We start from the raw sequence: 24,238 nt of genomic DNA, 5'->3' as shown, positions 1-24,238 counted from the left end.
GACCCTGTCTGCTGTAGTTGAAGGACTATACAGAATTAAGCTAACTCCTTTTCTTAAACTCCTTTTTTTTTTAACTCCACTTAACCACTTAATAAGAAGCCCACTTAGTAGAGCAAGCCTCAGGAAGAGCAAGCCCTAGAGAGTCTAGTGGTTCAATTTATAGCACCTAGTTGCCCAGGCCACTCCCCTTAATCAAGCAGAGAAAAAAAAAAGTTTTAAATGGCAGTACTAAAATGCAAAAACTTAACTTTCAAGCATCTCTGCTTCAAACCACACTCAGCCACCTGCAATCACTCCCCCAAAATCACACTCAGCACTAGAACTCCTTTTTTTTTTTTTAACTCCACTTAATAAGAAGCCCACTTAGTAGAGCAAGCCTCAGAGATTTTAAATACCGCCATTTGGTGCAACAATATTGAATTCAGGCCTACACTGGTTCAGGGCGTGTATGATCCCCCCTATACATACAGGGGTTTGAATTAGGCATTTGAAATACAGCCTTTTTGTGCAAAGATATATTTACTGCAGGCCTACACTGGTTCAGGGCATGTGTAATCCCCCATATACATACAAGGGTTTGAATTAGGCATTTAAAATACAGCCATTTGAAATACAGACTTTTTGTGCAACAAAATCTTTAATTGAAGCCTAGTCTGGTTCAGGCCGTGTGAGATACACCCTTTACATACTGTTGTTCTTTTCTACAATTAAACACCCATTTAGGGCAAGATCCTAAATACAAAAAATATGAGAAGAGCGTCAAATAAGGGACGTGGCCCAGGTCGTGGTGCTGCTGGTGGAGCGCCTGTTGCAGGTAGAGGACGTGGTCGATCTGTGCCAGCTACACGCACAAGTGAAACCCCTTCCTCAGGTGCGGGTAGGCAACAAAACCTGCAGCGGTATTTGGTCGGGCTTAATGCTGCTCTATGAATGGTGAGGCCTGAACAAGTACAGGCGATAGTAGATTGGGTTGCTGACAGTGGATCCAGTTCCTTCACATTGTCTCCCACCCAGTCTCCTGCTGAAAGACCACAGTTGGCACCTGCAGCCGATATCCATCAGTCTTTCACCTCACCCCCTTGCAAATCAGCCAAGCAGTCTGAGCCCCAAGTCATGCAGCAGTCTCTTCTGCTTTTTGATGACTCTGTTAGTAGGGTTTCCCAGGGCCATCCACATAGCCCTGCCCCAGAAGTGGAAGAGATTGAGTGCACCAATGCCCAACCACTTATTTTTTAAGATGAGTACATGGGAAGACCATCGCAGCACGTCTCAGATGATGACAAATCACAGGTGCCAACTGCTGGGGCTTTCGAAAGTGTGCAGACCGACAAGGAAATTAGGGATGAAGACTGGGTGGAAGATGATGTGGAGGACGATGAGGTCCTCGACCGCACATGGAATCAAGGTCATGCGAGTGACTGATGTAGTTCAGAGGAAGAGGCGGTGGTCGCACAGAGCCACCAGCACAGCAGAAGAGGGAGCAGGGTGCAAAAGCGGAGCGGCCGTCCTCTAGACAGTACGCCTCCTACTGCCCACCGCAGCAAGGGACCGAGCACACTAAAGCCAGCTCCAGGTGTACTGGCGTGGCAGTTCTTCAGACAATGTGCTGACGACAAGACATGAGTGGTTTGCACGCTGTGCAATCAGAGCCTGAAGCGAGGCATAAACATTCTCAACCTGAGCACAACCTGTATGACCAGGCATTTAAGTGCAAAGCACGAGCTGCAGTGGAGTAGACACCTCAAAAACCAAGAAATGTCTCTGGCTCCTCCTGCTTCCTCTTCTGCTGCAGTTGCGGCCTCTTCATCCACCTCTGGAGTGACAGTGCCACCTGGCAACCCGCAAACAGAGGATCTGCCAGCAACACCAACACCTGGGTCACCAAGCATCTCCACAATGTCCCACGGAAGCGTTCCGCTCTCCATATCCCAAATGCTGGAGAGGAAGAGGAAGTACCCCCCTACCCACCCGAGATCCCTAGCCCTGAATGCCAGCATTTCTAAATTACTTGCCTTTGAAATGCTTTCATTCCATCTGGTAGAGACGGATAGTTTTAAAGGCGAGCCATCCCTTACCTTCACAACCAAGTAGGGGACAAAATCAGGTGTGCACTGCGCAACGCCATCTGTGGCAAGGTGCACCTGACTACAGATACGTGGACCAGTAAGCACGGTCAGGGCCGTTATATCTCCATAACAGCACACTGGGTAAATGCAGTGGCGGCTGGGCCTGAGGCGGATAGCAGTTTGGCGCATGTCCTTCCACCACCGGGGATTGCAGGGCGCTTCAGTTTGCCTCCTGTTGCTTCCTCCTCCTTATACTCTGCTTCCTCATCCTCTACAGGCTCCTCATCCGGTCAGCGTAACACCTTCACCACCAACTTCAGCACAGCCAGGGGTAAAGGACAGTGGGCAGTTTTAAAACTTATCTGTTTGGGGGACAAACCCCACACCGCGCAGGAGCTGTGGACAGGCCTTGAACAACAGACCGAGGAGTGGTTTGTGCCAGTCAGCCTCAAGCCCGGCCTGGTGGTGTGCGATAATGGGCGAAATCTCGTAGCAGCTCTGGGACTAGCCGGTTTGACGCACATCCCTTGCCTGGCACATGTGCTGAATTTGGTGGATGCAGAGATTCCTTAACAAATTCCCCGACATGTCAGAGCTGCTGCCTAAAGTGCGTGCTTTCGGCGTTCTCACCCTGTTGCTGCTCACCTGTCAGCCCTGCAGCGTAACTTCGGCCTTCCCGCTCACCGCCTCATAAGGTGGAACTCCACCTTGCACATGCTGGCCAGACTGTGCGAGCAGTAGCAGGCGATAGTGGAGTTTCAGCTGCGGCACGCACAGGTGAGTCGCTCGGCGGAACAGCACCACTTCACCACCAATGACTGGGCCTCCATGCGAGACCTGTGTTCCTTTTTGCGCTGTTTTGAATACTCCACCAACATGGCCAGTGCCAATAACGCCGTTCTCAGCGTTACTATCCCACTTCTATGCCTCCTTGAAAAAACGCTCATGTAGATGATGGAAGAGGATGTGGCACAGGAGGAGGAGGAGGAAGAGGGATCATTTTGTAGGGTTTCCGGCCAGTCATTCCCAAGTGGCTCCGAGGGTGGGTTCCTGCACCCACAAACCCAAGGAACACAATTGTCCAGCCAGGGCACAGTTCTGGAGGATGAGGAGGTGGAGGATGAGGAGGAGGAGATGCAGGAGGAGGTACCATGTTCACAGCAGGGTGGCACCCAGACAAGCTCATGGCCATCACTGGTGCGTGGATGGGGGGATACAGAGGACACAGACGATACACCTCCCACAGAGGACAGCTTTTCGTTGCATCTGGGCAGCCTGGCACACATGAGCGATTACATGCTGCAGTGTCTCCGCAAAGACCGCCGAGTTGCCCACATTCTAACTTGTGCTGATTACTGGTTGGCCACGCTGCTGGATCCTTATTACAAGGACAACGTACCGTCCTTAATTCCGTCACTGGAGCGTGATCGTAAGATGCGCGAGTACAAGCGCACACTGGTAGACGCGCTGCTGGTGGCATTCCCACCTGACAGCGGGGGCACAGTCGAATCACAAGGCGAAGGCAGAGGACGAAGAAGAGGTCGCCAATGCAGCTGGAGCACCGCCAGCACCTCAGAAGGCAGGGTTAGCATGGCCGACATGTGAAAAAGCTTTGTCAGCACGCCACAACAACCAGCACCACCAGCTGATATGGAACGTCTTAGCAGAAGGCACCATTTTTAACCAACATAGTGGAGCAGTATGTGTGCACACGCCTACACGTACTGAATGACGGGTTTTCCCCCTTCAACTTCTGGGTCTCCAAATTGGGCACATGGCCTGAGCTTGCCCTTTACGCCTTGGAGGTGCTGGCCTGCCCTGCAGCCAATGTATTATCTGAACGTGTGTTTAGTACGGCAGGGGGCGTCATCACAGACAAGCGCAGCCACCTGCCCACAGCCAATGTGGACAAGCTCACGTTCATTAAAATGAACCAGGCTTGGATCCCACAAGACTTGTCTGTACCTTGTGCAGAATAGACTTTTATACCACCATCAAACATACATTCTTGTACTCAAGTCAAGTGCAATGATTCTTTATTTTCTTTTTTTTATTTGTCCCAATATTTTGGGGGCTACCTACCCCAATAAAAAATAAAAAATAAACATTGTTGGCTACCTGTTCCTCCTCCATTGCTGCCTCCACCTACAACACCACATTCACCGCCTCCTCAACCTCCGACTCCATATCCACTTCCTTCTCTGAGTTGCAGGTTAATAATTTGAAATTTTTAGTTATTTTATTTTATTTTAAGTTATTTCCCTATCCACATTTGTTTGCAGAGCAGTTGCCATGCTCTTAAGCACATTTTACTGCCTTTTACAACTTGACCCGAACTTGACCCCGAACCCGTACGGACCGCTGTATGGAAAAGGTTAACAGCGCAGGGAGCTCCCTCCCTCTCCCATCGGGGGGCTGCTGTGCCTTTGCAGCCCCCCGATGGGAGAGGGAGAGAGCCCCCAGAGAGCCCCCCTCAGCCCTGTGCTTACCCTTCCTCGTCTGCGCAGTTCTGACCAGTACTGAGCAGACGGGGAAGGTTCCCATGGCAACAGGACGCCTCTCAGGCGTCCTGCTGTCCATGGTGCTGAACAGATCTATGCTAAAAGGCATAGATCTGTTCAGACAAGTGTAAAATACAGTACAGTGCAATATATATTGTTCTGTACTGTATTATACAGACATCAGACCCACTGGATCTTCAAGAACCAAGTGGGTCTGGGTCAAAAAAAAAGTTAAAAAAAGTTAAAAAGTAAAGTTTCAAAAAAACACATTTATCACTGAATAAAAATAAAAAAAATAAAATACACTACACATATTAGGTATCGCCGCGTCCGTAACGACCTGATCTATAAAACGGTCATGTTACTTTCCCCGCACGGTGAACGCCATAAAAATAAAAAAATAAAAACTATGAGGAAATTGAAATTTTGCCCACCTTACTTCCCAAAAAAGGTAAGAAAAGTGATCAAAAAAGTCGCATGTACGCCAAAAAAGTACCAATCAAACCATCAACTGATCCCGCAAAAAATGAGCCCTTACATGAGACAATGGCCCAAAAAAATAAAAAAAAATATGGGTCTCAGACTATGGAGATACTAAAACATGATTTTTTTTTTGTTTCAAAAATGATATTATTGTGTAAAACCCTGATAAATTATAAAAAGGTAGACATATTAGGTATTGCCATGTCCGTAAGAACCTGATCTATAAAAATACCACATGACCTAACCCCTCAGGTGAACACTGTAAAAAAAAAAAAAAAAAAACGGTGTCAAAAAAGCTATTTTTTTGTTACCTTACATCACAAAAAGTGTAATAGCAAGCGATCAAAAAGTCATATGTACCCCAAAATAGTACCAATCTAACCGTCATCTCATCCCGCAAAAATGATACCCAACCTGAGACATTCGCCAAAAAACTGAAAAAACTATGGCTCTCAAACAATGGAGACACTAAAACTTTTTTTTTTTTGTGTCAAAAATGATATTATTGTGTAAAACCTAAATAAATAAAAAAGTATACATATTAGGTATCGTCACGTCCGTAAGAACCTGCTCTATAAAAATAGCACATGATCTAACCTATCAGATGAACGTTGTAAATAATAAAAAATAAAACATCTATTTTTTGGCAAATTTTCCATTTTAATTCATTTTTTCCCATAACAAAGCAAGGGTTAACAGCCAAACAAAACTCAATATTTATTGCCCTGATTCTTTAGTTTATAGAAATGCCCCATATGTGGTCGTAAACTGCTGTATGGCCATACGGCAGGGCGCAGAAGGAAAGGAGCGCCATATGGTTTTTGGAAGGCAGTTTTTGCTGGACTGTTTTTTTGACACCATGTCCCATTTGAAGCCCCCCCGATGCACCCCTAGAGTATAAACTCCAAAAAATGACCCCATTTTGCAAACTACACCCATCAAGGTATTCAAAACTGATTTTACAAACTTTGTTAGCCCTTTAAGTGTTTCACAAGAGTTAATGGCAAATAGAGATGAAATTTCTGAATTTCTATTTTTTATTACTTTGCCTCACAAAAAGTGTAATATAGAGCAACCAAAAATCATATGTACCCTAAAATAGTACCAACAAAACTGCCACCTTATCCCGTAGTTTCCAAAATGGGGCCACTTTTTTGGAGTTTCTAACCTAGGGGTGCATCAGGGGGGCTTCAAATGGGACATGGTGTCTAAAAACAATCCAGCAAAATCTGCCTTCCAGAAACCATATGGCATTCCTTTCCTTCTGCGCCCTGCCGTGTGCCCGTACAGCAGTTTATGACCACATATGGGGTGTTTCTGTAAACTACAGAATCAGGGCCATAAATAAAGAGTTTTGTTTGGCTGTTAACCCTTGCTTTGTTACTGGAAAAAAAATATTAAAATGGAAAATCTGCCGAAAGTGAAATTTTGAAATTGAATCTCTATTTTCCATTAATTCTTGTGGAACACCTAAAGGGTTAACAACTTTTGTAAAATCAGTTTTGAATACCTTGAGGGGTGTAGTTTCTTAGATGGGGTCACTTTTATGGAGTTTCTACTCTAGAGGTGCATCAGGGGGGCTTCAAATGGGACATGGTGTCAAAAAAAACAGTCCAGCAAAACCTGCCTTCCAAAAACCGTATGGCATTCCTTTCCTTCTGCGCCCTGCCGTGTGCCCGTACATCGGTTTACGACCACATATGGGGTGCTTCTGTAAACTACAGAATCAGGGCCATAAATAATGAGTTTTGTTTGGCTGTTAACCCTTGCTTTGTAACTGGAAAAAAAATATTAAAATGGAAAATCTGCCAAAAATTTGAAATTTTGAAATTGTGTCTCTATTTTCCATTAAATCTTGTGCAACACCTAAAGGGTTAACAAAGTTTGTAAAATCAGTTTTGAATACCTTGAGGGGTGTAGTTTCTTAGATGGGGTCACTTTTATGGAGTTTCTACTCTAGGCGTGCATCAGGGGGGCTTCAAATGGGACATGGTGTCAAAAAAACAGTCCAGCAAAATTAGCCCTCCAAAAACCAAACGGCGCACCTTTCACTCTACGCCCCGCTGTGTGGCCATACAGTAGTTTACGGCCACATATGGGGTGTTTCTGTGAACAGCAGAGTCAGGGCAATAAAGATACAGTCTTTTTTGCTGTTAACCCTTGCTTTGTTAGTGGAAAAAATGGGTTAAAATTGAAAATTAGGCAAAAAAATGAAATTCTCAAATTTAATCTCCATTTGCCAATAACTCTTGTGCAACACCTAAAGGGTTAATGACGTATGATACAGTGTGGTCTTGTGTTAAGTCACATGATTACAGGTCCGTCATGAGGTTGTGTGATCTAGATATAAACCTCCCTTAGAAAAGAAGAGACTTAACTAGCCACACCGCTGTGGCTAGTCACTTCAGATTGACACTTGTGATGCTCCAAATCTTCGGGAACATTACTTCAGAATGGAAAGGCGCATATTCATAAGTGAAAATATTTCATGTTCAGAAAAGCATGGTCAACTAGAATATATATAACTCACTTTTTTGCATTGATGATACCGTAAGTCCTCTTTAAAGGAAGGGTCAAACATAGAAGTATGCCAACGGACTACATGGGGCAGTGTACCATGGGTTGAGCACAACCATAGTGTTCCTTGTATCCAATATATGGCATCTTGCAATGGTCAAGGATGATCTCTTTGGATACTAGAAGAAAGAAGATGTGACAACAAACTATAAGCACCAGTGATGAAAGCAGTTGTCCATAATCTATCTGTTTTAAATGAAGATTCACTACAGCACATTAACAGCTATTAAATAAAAATAACTTGATGAATTTTTAAACTCTATTGCCTTTTCCCTGATAAATAAATGAAATAATAAAGTCAATTTGAGTGTGATTTTTTATTCCAATTTTATTAGCCTAAACGAGGGATCAGTAAACTTTGGCATTCCAGCTGTTCAGAGACTACAGCTCCCAGAATCCTCATTTCACGTCTATGGGAGTAACAAGAAGAGCAAATGATTTAGTGGCTAGTAGAGCCCTTTATCATTACTATATATGTATTAATATATTTTGTTTGAAACTTGATATAAAAAGGTTAATTCTAGAGATGAGCGAATCGAAGTTGACGAAGCGGAACTCGATCCGAACTTCAAGAAAAAATATGATTCGCACCGAATCCGAATTTCCTCATGCTTTGTGGTAACGAATCATATTTTTTCCTAAAATGGCTGCTGCACGTGTGAGGACATGGAGCAAGGAACTCTGGGAAGGCGGGATCACCCATAATGCCATGCATGCAGCCAATCAGCAGCCAGCCAGTCCTGTGATGTCACAGCCCTATAAATAGCCTCAGCCATCTTGGATTCTGCCATTTTCCAGTGTACTTAGTGCAGGGAGAGACATCAGCAGGTGCTAGAGACGGTGCTAGAAAAAAACTTCATTGTGCTAAAAAAAACTATTTACAAATGCAGGAAAATATTATTCATGGTGTAGAGAAAGGATAGGGAGGAATCATTCCACAGCATTTCAGCCTGGGTAATAGGAACAATCCTATTACACCTTGCTGCACTGACTGGGGATCCAAATTGCCATTATACAGCTCTGTAATTCCATCAAACCATTCTTGTTTATTGGGGTATTACAGCCATTAGCAGTGTTTATTACAAGGACATTTTTCTATGTCTTATTTGCCCTTGTGCGGTGCTCTTATATGTTCTAAAGCATTTTTGGGCTTGTATTAGTGAGAAAGCGAGAAAATTACAGAATTTTTTAGGTTGTTTAATTTCTTTTTTATTTATTTATTTGATCTAACTGTATGTCAGACAGAGAAGTGCCAGACCCTGCACAGGGGAGTGGCCGAGGCCGAAATGTTACTGGCGCAGGCACAGGTCGCAGCAGAGTAAGGGGGCGTGGCAGCAGAAGTCGCAGCGAGAGGCCTGAGCTCCGGGTGTCATCTAGCGGTCGTGTCTTAACCAGCAACCTGGCGGTTCTTGAATGGTTGACTCTGTCATCTCTGTTTTGGATCCACTTCTGGATTTTTTGGCATTAGCAATATTGATTGATTACTGACCAAATGCTGACCGAGTTAAGGCGGATGCTCAGACAGGATTTGTTTTTTTGTGGGTTATTGTTCTGACGGATCAGAGGAAGGGAAAAATAATCACAAACTTACTGCTGACACCCTCTTCACTCTGTCGAGGGGCTCTACTTGTATAAGATTTTAATAGAACAGGTACTGTAGACATCAATGTGGAATCAGCTGACGGTGTAAAAGGAGTGCTCTTCTTCTTGGCGCTAACATCGACCTGTAAGGCTGAATTCATGCTTGAGAAATTTGGTCAGTTTTGGTCCCGTGACTTCCAAAATAAGTGAAGTGTGCAGTGATTCTAAGAGCGACGCCTGTCATCTTCATGTCATACTGACTCACAGTATTATTTCACTACCACAGCAGACTCCCTATGCGTGTTACTGCAAGGCAAAGTGTTCTACACCACTATAAAAGATCTCTGCAGCCAGGGAATAGCTGTTTTCTAACGTGATTCGCCGTAAATAAATTTGGATCAAATCAAATTTTGTCCAAAAATTGGGCGAACCTGACGAATCAAATTTTTTACAAATTTGCTCATCTCTAGTTAATTCCACTAAAAAATTCTTATCGCTATCCACAGAATAGAGGATAATTATCAGATCACTGAGAATCCGGCTTTAGGTGTCCCCAGCGATCACAAAAATGGAGGTCATAAAGTGCCCCATTGACTTCTATGACATGATAATGCATCACCACTCTGTTCTCATGTGGCACTTTGGGACTATTGTCCTTGTAATCAATGTGGGTCCCAATTTCTCTAGTTTTTAAGTCGACAGTGATCAGATACTTAAAGGCTATGAATACTACTGTTGATCGAGCACCATAGTGCTCGGAAGGTCGTGGCGAACACATCTGGATGCTCGGGTGCTCTACCAAGCACCTGAGCACAATAGAAGTCAATGGGAGAACCCGAGCATTAAACAAGGCCCCCGCTCATTTGAAGAGGGGAAGGTCCCTGGTTCATAGGAAAAGGTCAGAAATTGATGGAAACACCACCGAAATCGTTCTGGAACAGCATGAGGAGAATGTCTGGATGCATCTTGGACTTTTAGATTTAGTATTCACAAATGGGAATTTGGTATCAGATATTACTGTAGGGGAAAGCTTGGGATCTAGTGATAACCAGTCAGTGTGGTTTACTATAAGTACAGTGACTGAGTCACACCACACAAAAACAAAAGTTTTAGATTTTAGAAAAACTGACTTTTCTAAAATTAGATTAGTGGTATATGAGTCCCTATCAGATTGGAACAGTTTGAATGGAGTCCAGGAGAAGTGGGACTACTTAAAAGTGGCACTATTGTAGGCAACAGAAAATTGCATTAGGCTTGTCAGTAAAAGCAAAAAAAGGAAGAGACCACCGTGGTACTCAGCAGAAGTGGCCAAAATCATTAAAAACAAAAAGATAGCAGTTAGTAATTATAATAAAAAAAAAACGAGGTTGACAGGCAAATTTATAAGATTAGGCAGAGAGAGGCCAAACAAGTTATAAGAGCTTCTAAAGCACAGGCAAAATAGAAATTAGCTCAGTCAGTGAAAAAAGGCGATAAGACATTCTTCAGATACATAAATGAAAAAAGGAAACTAAAACAAGGAATTACCAAATTAAAAACAAAAGGAAGGTATATAGAAGAAGATAAAGAACTAGCTGACTGCCTGAATTAATACTTCTGTTCAGTTTTTACAAAGGAAAATGAAGGAAAAGGACCTCAGTTAGGAAAGAAGACTAATGAATCTTTTGATGCATGTGTCTTTACAGAGGAAGAGGTTCTAAGTCAGCTGTCTAAAATTAATACAAATAAGTCACAGGGGCCTGATGGGATACACCCAAAGCTATTAAAAGAGCTCATCCGCGAACTAGCAAAACTATTAACAGATTTATTTAACCAATCACTGGCAACAGGAGTCGTCCCAGAAGATTGGAAATTGGCAAATGTTGTGCCCATTCACAAGAAAGGTAGTAGGGAGGAATCGGGCAACTATAGGCCAGTTAGCCTGACATAAATAGTGGGGAAATTAATGGAAACCATACTTAAGGAGAGGATTGTGGAACATCTAAAATTCCATGGATTTAAAGATGAAAAACAGCATGGGTTTACTTCAGGGAGATCATGTCAAACTAATCTTATTGATTTTTTGGATTGGGTGACTAAAATAATAGATGACGGAGGTGCAGTAGACATCGCTTATCTAGACTTTAGTAAGGCTTTTGATACTGTCCCACATAGAAGGCTTATCAATAAATTGCAGTCTTTGTGCGTGGACTCCCATATTGTTGTATGGATTAGGCAGTGGCTGAGGGACAGACAACAGAGGGTTGTAGTCAATGGAGTATATTCAGACCATGGTCTTGTTACCAGAGGGGCACCTCAGGGATCTGTTCTGGGACCCATATTGTTTAATATCTTTATCAGCGAAATTGCAGAAGGCCTCGATGGTAAGGTGTGTCTTTTTGCTGATGACACAAAGATTTGTAACAGGGTTGATGTTCCTGGAGGGATACACCAAATCGAAAAGGATTTAGGAAAACTAGAGGAATGGTCAAAAATCTGGCAACTAAAATTTAATGTTGATGCTGGATAATGCACCTGGGGCGTAAAAACCCAAGAGCCGAATATAAAATCAGTGATACAGTCCTAATCTCAGTATATGAGGAAAGGGATTTTGGGGTCATTATTTCAGAAGACTTAAAAGGTAGGCAGACAATGTCATAGAGCAGCAGGAAATGCTAGCAGAATGCTTGGGTGTATAGGGAGAGGCATTACCAGTAGAAAAAGGGAGGTGCTCATGACGCTCTACAGAGGACTAGTGAGACCTCATTTGGAGTATTGTGCTCAGTACTGGAGACCATATCTCCAGAAGGATATTGATACTTTGGAGAGAGTTCAGAGTAGAGCTACTAAACTAGTACATGTATTGCAGGATAAAACTTACCAGTAAAGATTAAAGGACCTTAACATGTATAGCTTGGAAAAAAGACGAGACAGAGGGGATATGATAGAAACTTTTAAATACATAAAGGGAATCAAAAAGGTAAAAGAGGAGAGAATATTTAAAAGAAGAAAAACTGCTACAAGAGGACATAGTTTTAAATTAGAGGGGCAAAGATTTAAAAGTAATATCAGGAAGTATTACTTTAATGAGAGAGTAGTGGATGTATGGAATAGCCTTCCTGCAGAAGTGGTAGCTGCAAATACAGTGAAGGAGTATGGGATGCATGGGATAGGCATAAGGCCATCCTTCATATGGGCCAAATTGTTCTTATCTGCCAACACATTCTATGTTTCTATGTTTCCTAGGTCACTGCTGGGAGTGATGTTGTCCGAGTAGTATGCCACTTTTACAGACTTATAATAATACACACAAAACTAAAGATAAAATCGATTTTAGATGAAAAATTGTTAGGAAACATTCTTTCCTATATATTTACTTGTATATAAAGTGCAAGTGCTGCCATAAGGAAGAGTCACTCCAATACAACCTGTATATCACATAAAGGAGGATCTCATTCACATTGTGGTACAATTGTTCATGTAATGGGACTCCTACACTCATAAAACCTATGCACTAAGTGAAAGGGCTGCAAAAAATTCCAAGGAACCGGCACTACAATACACCCTTTGTTAGACATAAAGGAGGGCATCATACACGGCCTTAAAAATTATGATTGATGGCCTGTGGGTGACCCTCAAAAATAGAGTTGAGCGGACACCTGGATGTTCGGGTTGGCCGAACTTCGGAAAGAAGTTTGAGTTCGGAACCCGAACTTGACCCCGAACCCAAACTCCATTGAAGTCAATGGGGACCCGAACTTTTGTGCACTAAAATGGCTGTAAAAATGTAATGGAAAGGGCTAGAGGACTGCAAATGTCATCAAAATGTCAAGACCATGGCAAGTGCTCTGCAAACAAATGTGGATAGGGAAATGACTTAAAATAACATAAAATACGTAAAAATAAAAAATAATAATCTTGATCTAGGAGGACCAGGTCCATATGGAGTAGGAGGTTGAGGAGGCGGTGGATGTGGCGGTGTAGGTGGAAGTGGAGGTAGCCTTCACTGCTTTTTGGTTATAAATTTTATTTTTATTTTTTTAAATCAGGGTTTACCCCAAAACATTGGGAAATATAACCTTTTATAACCCCCTTTACTTGTGCTAAACACACGTTCAGACAATACACTGGCTGCAGGGCAGGCCAGCACCTCCAAGGCGTAAAGAACAAGCTCAGGCCATGTGCCTAATTTGGAGACCCATAAAATGAAGGGGCAGACCCATCAGTCAGTATGAGTAGGTGTATGCACACATACAGCTCCACCATGTTGGTGAAATGCTGGGAATGCCACCAGCAGCGCGTCTACCAGCGTGCGCTTGTACTCGCGCATCTTACGATCACGCTCCAGTGAGGGAATTAAGGACGGTACGTTGTCCTTGTAACGGGGTTCCTGCAGCGTGGCCAACCAGTAATCAGCACAAGTTAGAATGTGGGCAACTCAGCGGTCGTTGCGGAGACACTGCAGCATGTAATCGCTCATGTGTGCCAGGCTGCCCAGAGGCAACGAAAAGCTGTCCTCTGTGGGAGGTGTATTGTCTGTGTCCTCTGTATCCCCCCATCCACGCACCAGTGATCACCATGAGCTGGTCAGGGTGCCACCCTGCTGTGAACATGGTTCCTCTTCCTCCATCTCCATCTCCTCCTCCTCATCCTCCACCTCGTCATCCTCCAGAACTGTGCCCTGGCTGGACAATTGTGTACCTTGGGTTTGTGGGTGCTGGAACCCACCCTTGGAGCCACTTGGGAATGACTGGCCGGAAACCCTACGAAATGATCCCTTTTCCTCCTCCTCCTCCTGTGCCACATCCTCTTCCATCATCGCCAGGAGCGTTTTTTCAAGGAGGCATAGAAGTGGGATAGTAACACTGAGAACGGCGTTATTGGCACTGGCCATGTTGGTGGAGTACTCGAAACAGCGCAACCAGGAACACAGGTCTCGCATGGAGGCCCAGTCATTGGTGGTGAAGTGGTGCTGTTCCGCCGAGCGACTCACCCGTGCGTGCTGCAGCTGAAACTCCACTATCGCCTGCTGCTCGCACAGTCTGGCCAGCATGTGCAAAGTGGAGTTCCACCTTGTGGGCACGTCGCATATGAGGCGGTGAGCGGGAAGGCCGAAGTTACGCTGCAGCGCTGACAGGCGAGCAGCAGCAGGGTGAGAACGCCGAAAGCGCACACAGGTGGCCCGCACTTTATGCAGCAGCTCTGACATATTGGGGTAATTTTTAAGGAATCTCTGCACCACCAAATTCAGCACATGTGCCAGGCAAGGGATGTGCGTCAAACTGGCTAGTCCCAGAGCTGCTACGAGATTTTGCCCAATATCGCCCACCATCAGGCCATGCTTGAGGCTGACTAGCACAAACCACTCATTGGTCTGTTGTTCAAGGCCCGTCCACAGCTCCTGTGCGGTTTGTCCCATAAACAGATAAATTTTAAAACTGCCTGCTGTCGTTTACCCCTGGCTGTCCTGAAGTTGGTGGTGAAGGTATTACGCTGACCGGATGAGGAACTGGTAGAGGATGAGGAAGAAGAGTAGGAGGAGGAAGCAACAGGAGGCAAACTGAAGTCCCCTGCAATCCTCGGTGGTGGAAGGACATGTGCAAAACTGCTATCCTCCTCAGGCCCAGCCGCCACTGCATTTACCCAGTGTGCTGTTATGGAGATATAACATCCCTGACCGTGCTTACTGGTCCACGTATCCGTAGTCAGGTGCACTTTGCCACAGATGGTGTTGCACAGTGCACATCTGATTTTGTCCCCTACTTGGTTGTGCAGGGAAGGGATGGCTCACCTGAAAATGTAGTGGTGGCTGGGCACGACGTACTGTGGGACAGCCACCGCCATAAGGCCTTTAAAACTATCCGTCTCCACCAGACGGAATGACAGCATTTCAAAGGCCAGTAATTTAGAAATGCTGGCATTCAGGGCTAGGGATCGCGGGTGAGTAGGGTGGTACTTCCTCTTCCTCTCCAGCGTTTGGGCGATGGAGAGCTGAACGCTTCCGTGGGACATTGTGGAGATGCTTGGTGACCCAGTTTTTGGTGTTGCTGGCAGATTCTCTGTTTGGGGGGTGGCAGGTGGCACTGTCACTTCAGAGGTGGATGAAGAGGCAGAGACTGCAGCAGAAAAGGAAGCAGGAGGAACCAGAGACCTTTCTTGGTTTTTGAGGTGTCTACTCCACTGCATCTCGTGCTTTGCACTTAAATGCCTGGTCATGCAGGTTGTTCTCAGGTTGAGAACGTTTATGCCTCGCTTCAGGCTCTGATTAAACAGCGTGCAAACCACTCGTGTCTTGTCGTCAGCACATTGTCTGAAGAACTGCCATGCTGGAGCTGGTTTTGGTGTGCTCGGTCCCTTGCTGCGGTGGGCAGTAGGAGGCGTACTGTCTAGAGGACGGCCGCTCCGCTTTTTCACCCTGCTCCCTCTTCTGCTGTGCTGGTAGCTCTGTGCGACCACCACCTCTTCCTCCGAACCACATAGGTCACTCGCATGACCTTGATACCATGTGGGGTCGAGGACCTCATCGTCCTCCATATCATCTTCCACCCAGTCTTTACCCCTGCCCTCCTTGTCGGTCTGCACACTTTCGAAAGCCCCAGCAGTTGGCACCTGTGTTTCGTCTTTATCCGAGATGTGCTACGATGGTCCTCCCATGTACTCATCTTGAAAGATAAGTGGTTGGGCATTGGTCCACTCAATCTCTTACACTTCTGGGGCAGGGCTAGGTGGATGGCCCTGGGAAACCCTGCTAACAGAGTCATCAAAAAGCAGAAGAGACTGCTGCATGACTTGGGGCTCAGACTGCTTGGCTGATTTGCAAAAGGGTGAGGTGAAATCGGCTGCAGGTGCCAACTGTGGTCTTTCAGCATGAGACTGGGTGGGAGACAATGTGAAGGAACTGAAGCCACTGTCAGCAACCCTTATTTACTATTGCCTGTACTTGTTCAGGCCTCACAATTCGAAGAGCCGCATTAGGCCTGACCAAATACCGCTGCAGGTTCTGTCGCCTACTCGCACCTGAGGAAGGGGTTTCACTTGTGCGTGTAGCTGTCACAGATCGACCACGTCCTCTCCCTGCAACAGGAGCTCCACCAGCAGCACCATGACCTGGGCCACATCCCTTATTTGACGCTTTCCTCATATTTCACAAATTTAGGATCTTGCCCTAAATGGGTGTTTAATTAATAATAGAATAGAACAACAGTATGTACAGGGTGTATCTTACACGCCCTGAACCAGACTAGGCCGCAAATAAAGATTTGTGCACAAAATGGCTGTATTTCAAATACCTGATAGAACCCCTGTATTTAAAGGGTGTATCTCACACGCCCTGACCCACACTAGGCCTCAATTAAAGATTTGTGCACCAAATTGCGGTATTTCAAGTAACTGAATATAACCCAAATATATAAAGGGTGTATCTCACAATGACATCTGCAGCAAAGGCTGCCAAATAAACTTTTTTTGCCAAAAAGAGTGTTTTTTTGATAACTGAATATGACAGCAGTATATAACCCTGGAATTTCAAACGTCTTGATGCTGCAATATTGTGTATTTTGCCCAAAAAAGGATGTTTTATTAATAGAAGAATATAACCACTGTATCTCACACGTCCTGAACCAAACTAGGCCGCAATAAAAGATTTGTGCTCAAAATGGCTGTATTTCAAATACCTGACTAGAACCCCTGTATTTAAAGGGTGTATTTCACACCCCCTGGCCCACACTAGGCCTCAATTAAAGATTTGTGCACCAAATGGCGGTATTTCAAATATCTGAATATAACCCAAATATATAAAAGGTGTATCTCACAATGACATATGCAGCAAAGGCTGCCAAATAAACTTTTTTTGCACTAACAGGTGTTTGTTTAATAACTGAATATGACAGCAGTATATAACCCTTGAATTTCACACTTGCCGAAAAATGGTGTAAAAGTGTGTTTTTAAAAACCCAGAAAATTATGGCTGTATTTCTAGATTAAATTGCACACTGACTAATCCAGATGTTGTATATTGCCCAAAAAGTTTTTTGTTTTTTTTAACTAACATAATATGAAAGCTGTATATAATGTTTGAATTTCACACTTCCAGAAGCAGCTAGGGATGTAAAATTGTGTATTCTGCACAAAAAGGTGTTTTAAAAAACCCAGAAAATTATGTCTGTATTTCTAGCTAAAATTGCACACAGACTTATCCTGCAAATGCACCGGATGTTGTATATTGCCAAAAAAAGGGTGATTTTTTACAACCAGATTATTAGTGCAGTTTTTCAAGCTTGGATTAGAATGTCACAAAAGCTCAGATGCAGTGCTGGTGCACTGAGCTTGCATAAAATGGCCGCCGCCGCCACCCACCTAACTAACAGACGGATAAAAAAACTTTTTTTTTCGGTCAATGGGCTCAGGGCAGGGTAAAAAGATTGTGCCCTGCACCCACACAACTAATTGTATGTAGATCTTTGAGTTAGATTCTCTCCCTGAAATCACAAGTCCAGCAGCATCCTCTCCCTACACTTGTAACAGCAGAGTGACGTGCAGCGCTACGTGGCTTAAGCTTATATAGAGCCTGGGTCACATGCTGCACTGGCCAATCACAGCCATGCCATTAGTAGGCATGGCTGTGATGGCTTCTAAGGGCACAGAGTTAAACGCTTGTTGATTGGCTGCTCTGCAGCCTTTCAAAAAGCGCAGAGAAATCGGCAAACACCGAACCCGAACCCAAACTTTTACTGAAATGTTCGGGTTCGGGTCCGGGGTCCAAAAATCCTAAAGTTCAGTACGAACCCGAACTGTAGGTTCGCTCAACCCTACTCATAGGCTGTCCGCCTCTGAGCCAATCAGGGCAGGCCTCCTCCCTCCAGGGGTTTTAGTAAGAATTGTGTTTGGTCATGACATTGTTACATAACAGCAAAATATGAAAATCAACTGCTGAGTGTGATTTTTATTTGTAAGGCCAGTTTTATTATCTACAGTGGTGTATATAGAGGACAAGGCGTCTTATAGCAAAGCAAAGAACTAGGCCTCTCACAAGCGTGCATGACAGCACCATGGATTCTCTTTGCATTTTTATGATAAGATCGTTTTCAGCTTACCACTTATTATTCATGGGAACCAACCAGGAAAGAGCTGAATCTCTCAAAGTGCCCCATAACAGCTGCAAAGGATTGTACATGCTCCATCCCTAGATTATAGATATTTTCTTAATTCAATATAATGCCTCATTATAAAAAAAGATGCATCTTTATACAGTATCTATGGCAACAACTGAAAACTTAGATCACTTTGATTAAAGGAATCTTGAAGCCTTAGTATCCAAATCTCCATTCCATGTTTCCCATGACTCTGGAAGTACCGGTATGTGTTTTCATTTTTTTGTACTAGATACAGTATAACCACAGGCAATGCCTCAAATGACAGACCAGCGAGTAAATTCAGCCATTCTCAAAAACACAGATAAACTGATAATGTCTAATAAATGCTCTTAGCATGACTTATGATCTTAAAATTAAGTGCAGTAGTCTTTAAAATACATTCAACCAAATAAATATTAACTTAAATGGCCTGACTTTTTAAAAAAATATTGGAAGTAATTGAAAAATTTTGCAAAACATGTTTTATGGAATGAACAAAATCATTTAAAATTTTACACTTTTCTGCACTTCTACACTTTTTCACAGTAAGAACTTTGCTCGGTTATGAGCAGAAGGATGTAACAGAAATCCATTATTTGTGCTGAAGGAGAACTGATCTGTAATATCAAAAGCCACAAATGAAAGGGGTTGTCTCACTTCGACAAAGGCCATTTATTATGTAGACAAAGTCAATACAAGGCACTTCCTAATGTATTGTGATTGTCCAAATTGCCTCCTTTTTGGCTTGATTCATTCAACCGGAGCAATCGAGCAGCATTGTCCATGCTTGCACACTATGCATGCCCAGCAGCTCCCCTCCTGGCCACCTCATACAGTACAGACCAAAAGTTTGGACACACCTTCTCATTCAAAGAGTTTTCTTTATTTTCATGACTATGAAGGCATCAAAACTATGAATTAACACATGTGGAATTATATACATAACAAACAAGTGTGAAACAACTGAAAATATGTCATATTCTAGGTTCTTCAAAGTAGCCACCTTTTGCTTTGATTACTGCTTTGCACACTCTTGGCATTCTCTTGATGAGCTTCAAGAGGTAGTCCCCTGAAATGGTTTTCACTTCACAGGTGTGCCCTGTCAGGTTTAATAAGTGGGATTTCTTGCCTTATAAATGGGGTTGGGACCATCAGTTGCGTTGAGGAGAAGTCAGGTGGATACACAGCTGATAGTCCTACTGAATAGACTGTTAGAATTTGTATTATGGCAAGAAAAAAGCAGCTAAGTAAAGAAAAACGAGTGGCCATCATTACTTTAAGAAATGAAGGTCAGTCAGTCAGCCGAAAAATTGGGAAATCTTTGAAAGTAAGGGCTATTTGACCATGAAGGAGAGTGATGGGGTGCTGCGCAAGATGACCTGGCCTCCACAGTCACTGTACCTGAACCCAATCGAGATTGTTTGTGGTGAGCTGGACCGCAGAGTGAAGGCAAAAGGGCCAACAATTGCTAAGCATCTCTGGGAACTCCTTCAAGACTGTTGGAAGACCATTTCAGGGGACTACCTCTTGAAGCTCATCAAGAGAATGCCAAGAGTGTGCAAAGCAGTAATCAAAGCAAAAGGTGACTACTTTGAAGAACCTAGAATATTGCATATTTTCAGTTGTTTCACACTTGTTTGTTATGTATATAATTCCACATGTGTTAATTCATAGTTTTGATGCCTTCATAGTCATGAAAATAAAGAAAACTCTTTGAATGAGAAGGTGTGTCCAAACTTTTGGTCTGTACTGTATCTGTGCTGCAGCGGTGGCCATAACCCCTGGAAACGAGCAGTGTATAATGCGATGGAATAATGAAAGCAATGATTTGCCTTGTATTAACTTTGTCTACACGATAAATGCCACTTGCTGAAGTGAGACAACCCCTTTAAATAGCGAAAAAATAACAGCAATATTAACCATAATGAATAATAACAACAATAATGATTATGTCATTGTGATTATTATTGCTTGCTTTCATCTGTAGAGAAATGTGAAGATGACAACTGAGACTGGCACTGATCATGAATTCTAATCGACAAATGAACATTCAGGGGAGTTGTAATAATTTATTGAATTATTTTGTTCATTTATTAATTGAGCTACACAATGCTAGTTGATTCCACATAGGATCACTTACAGCTAGTAAATGTCACACTTAAATAGTGATAAAGAACATTCCCTACCTCCAATTTTGTAGGATTAAAAAAACAACTGCACAAGGACCTTGTATTAAGCATCACAATTCCTAAAAATTAAGAACTATTCAAGTATTCAATTGAAATAAAGAGGCAATGTCACCAGGATCAACCCATATAGCTTGGTAGGGTTAATGAAGCTGATTAAAATGATATATTTGTTTTCTTTGTAGGTGCCGATGTTCAGGAGAAATTCTGACTTTATTTTCTTCTATGCAAATGAGCTATTAGAGCACCAGGAGGCAGGTATATGCAGTATGAGCACAGCTCCAGTGATGCCCCTGCTGCTTAACACTAATGCCTCTTTCCTTCAAAACACGCCACCCTCCCCCTAGATTGACAGCCTTAGACTACAGATCTAGCGTTAAGATCCTGGGCCCGCACACTCACTTGCTAGAATGTCAATGAACCTGGAAGTGGCGTGAACGGCCTGCTTCAGCTGAAGCCGATGGCAGGCCATAGCAGGTGAAAATCCCTGTGTGGCGGCATCTCGCCACAGTTTTTTGGGGGGTTGAAGTTTGGGAATACAGTATATTCGGGTCTTATAATACAAAGGTTAGCAGGCGGTCTATATCAGATCCTTGTCGATGCATCTTTTCGGTGCATCTCCAAACAGTTCAAGTGTTTGTGTGGTAATAGGGAGGGAAATAATTGCTTAGTAGTTTGACAACGTGTGTTAAACTAGCAAAAGCTTTTTTCTGACTATGCATATTTTAACACACAAAAGACATTAGGCCCAAAACTGTTAGTGGCAACCCTACTTCATTATTTCTAAAGTCAACTTTCAGCAGCATTGTCTTCAGTGTGTTTGAGGACAGAGAAGGAATCATATTGCGCCTCCGTGTTTTTCAGTTTCTAGAAACCAGATTTAAAAACCGTTCCATAGTATGCGTGACTGCGTACATTTAGGTCCGAAAATGTCAAAAATAAGGAAGCGTTACAAACGAAAGACTCAGAGCTAGAATGTGGGTAGTAGCAGCACCAGCTATCCGGCCAGAAGTAGTAGTAGTAGGCCACAGTTGTCCCTGCCGGCTTTGGAAAGGTGCAACATTATCATTGAGGAGAAAGAGGGTGAGATTCTGGATTGGATGGCTCACTCCTCCTCTCCTCTCTGTTGCAGCTTGAGTCTGAAACTGTGCCATGGATCAGGGGTCACAGCGTTTATCCTGCTCCTCCGCTTTGCAACCCCAGAGAAGGCTTTCAGTGGAGTCCTCTTTTTTTCCCCGGCCCCTTCCTAGAGGGGTGCCTTCCTTTTTGCTAACAAGTGGTAAGAAAACCCTACCACGTCCTAGAGCAGACATTCAAGAGAGTCTCACTGATAATGGCTTGTGTGAGAGCAGTCATTATTTTGGCTGCCCTGAGGAGAAGATTCAGGAGGAGGCTTGGAACTCCATGTTTAGATGTGTTTTGTGGTTGGCGGTAATAGTGGCACCTGTAGCTACACATTTGAGTTAGGGGACACTTCAGTTGCAGTCAGTTCAAATGTAGAACAGGGGAGGGTGGCCAAGTAGCCCACCATGATATATCACAATCTGATAAAAGCAGCATGAAAGGGTGAGGACTACAATCATGATTCTGTGCTGGACAGGACCTAGGAGCCAGATCTGGGTGCTGAGGAAGAGGAAAACATCAGTGGAAGAGGGTGGATATGGCAACGGCTGCAATAAAGAGAAGAGGCAATGTACCTCCCAAAGAACAGCTAGGGCCACATCTGCTGTAGGATGTGATGAATGGGTTAGGCTATCTGCAGCTATTTGAGAACAACTCCCGTATGCAGTTTTTTCTTCACAAGTCAAGCACACAATACCACTGCCGTGTCCAAGATCTGCAGGATTAAAATAGGCTTTGGGCGTGCCAACACAATCATAAGTACCAGAGGTCTATAGCAGCACATGAGGTGACATCACCAGATCCTTTGGAAAATTCAATTGGCCAGCATTCCCAGAACAAGTCTGTCCTCCTTGTCCTCGGCTCCATCATGATACATCTATAATGGAATGTTTGGCTAAGATAAACTATTCTCTACTAGCAATTAGCTTGTCTACAAGCTGAACTCCCACTTAGTCACAGGACTTTTTTTTCCATCATGTATAACGGAACCATTATTTGTCCCCTTTAGGAAGGCGCAGGAGCCCGTCATTGACGGAAGGTACGTGTCACAGAGGTTCCTGGCCTCGGTGAAATAAGAACCGGTTATTTTGTGTGTCAGTGACAGCTAGTGCTCGCTGACACTGTTTTACTTAGTGCGGCTGTAAAGCCAATCCGGGCCGGTTCTTATTGGGAGCAGCCAAAGAGCAGGGTGGGTGGCTGTTCCCCACATCCAGGCCAGGTTTTGGGCTGGGTTTAAAAAACCCAGCCAGCAGCTCAGCTAGGTGTGGTATGATCCTCCAAGTGATAGTGGAGATATGGAAACTCTGTGTTTTTGGGAGCTGAGGAGATCCGCCATACTGCAAGGCTGAGAGCTGCATGAGAGCTGCATGAGAGCCGCCTGCTTAGAGTCAGGCGCCCTACAGCATGCTGTGATCTGCCAGGTGATTTATGTTATTTTGGGAACTCTTGCTGTGTGAACTAACACCAGCACCATGTAAAGCATTGTTTTTCTTTTCTGCCTTTTCTGTGTGAATAAACACTGGACTTTTGTTTTTTCAACTGTGGTCTTGCCTCTGTATTGCGTCCGCTTATCCTGCCTACCAGAGCAAATCCCTAGACCCCATAGACATGTATTAGGATGGAGCAAAACGTAATGGGCTTCTGTTTTTAATTCCGTCCTAAAATTCTGTTATATTCTGTTATCACCTGTTATAATGGAACCTTTAACAGAATTCCATAACACAAATGCGAATCTGCCCTAACACGTTTGTTTCATATGGGAAGGCATGTTGATCCTGTCAAGGCATAATTTTTGGATGCTTGGTCCCACAACAAGCCATTTTTTTTTTACTTTTGTATCCCATAACATTGTATGTGTTTAAACACAATGTGCCCCCAATAAGGAACACAATTTGGAAGCTTTGGAATATAAAAAGGCATAACATATGTGATGGGCCAGTGTATTTTTAAACACTCTGTTAACGCTGTCAAATGTGCATTTACCATAGCTATGTATGTCAGTATCACTCAGACATGATTAACTATTGCTGCGTTCAAGAGCTTGGGGAGGGGGGAGGGAAAAAGGAAAAATTCATAAAAAATTAACATAAAGAAATAACTTGTTTTCCTACAACTTCCTAGAGGACTAGAGAGTGTTATATACCAATTTCAAGGGCAACTGGAGCCAATTATTTAGTCGGGACCAATTTGGGTCTGAATCGAACTTTTTATAAATTTTTGCAAACTTGAACCGAACCTTGAATAGTTTTCTCATCTTTATTGAATTCTATTACATTACTCTTCACTTAGAAGGGGGAGGATGGAGATTAAAGTTATCTTAATACAACTGGTTGAGCTGTAGTACCAGAAACTGCCTACTTCTGCCCTAAACAAAGTACTTTTGACAGCATTTGTCAAATGGCATCACTTCCAGTTTCAATGACCACAGAGTCTCAAAACATAGCTAACTGTCATGGTCACAAGAAAGAATTAAAGGAAATGTGTCACTACTAGTGTTGATCGAGCATGCTCGGCAGAACACCATATGTCGATGCTCGACACATGGCGGTATTCGGCCGAATACCGCATGTGCTCTAGCGCAATGCTCAAGTCTCCTCCCCGCACGTTTGTTG

Source organism: Bufo bufo, chromosome 2, assembly GCF_905171765.1.
Source record: "Bufo bufo chromosome 2, aBufBuf1.1, whole genome shotgun sequence".
NCBI lineage: Eukaryota > Metazoa > Chordata > Amphibia > Anura > Bufonidae > Bufo > Bufo bufo.
This window is presented reverse-complemented; position numbering follows the sequence as displayed.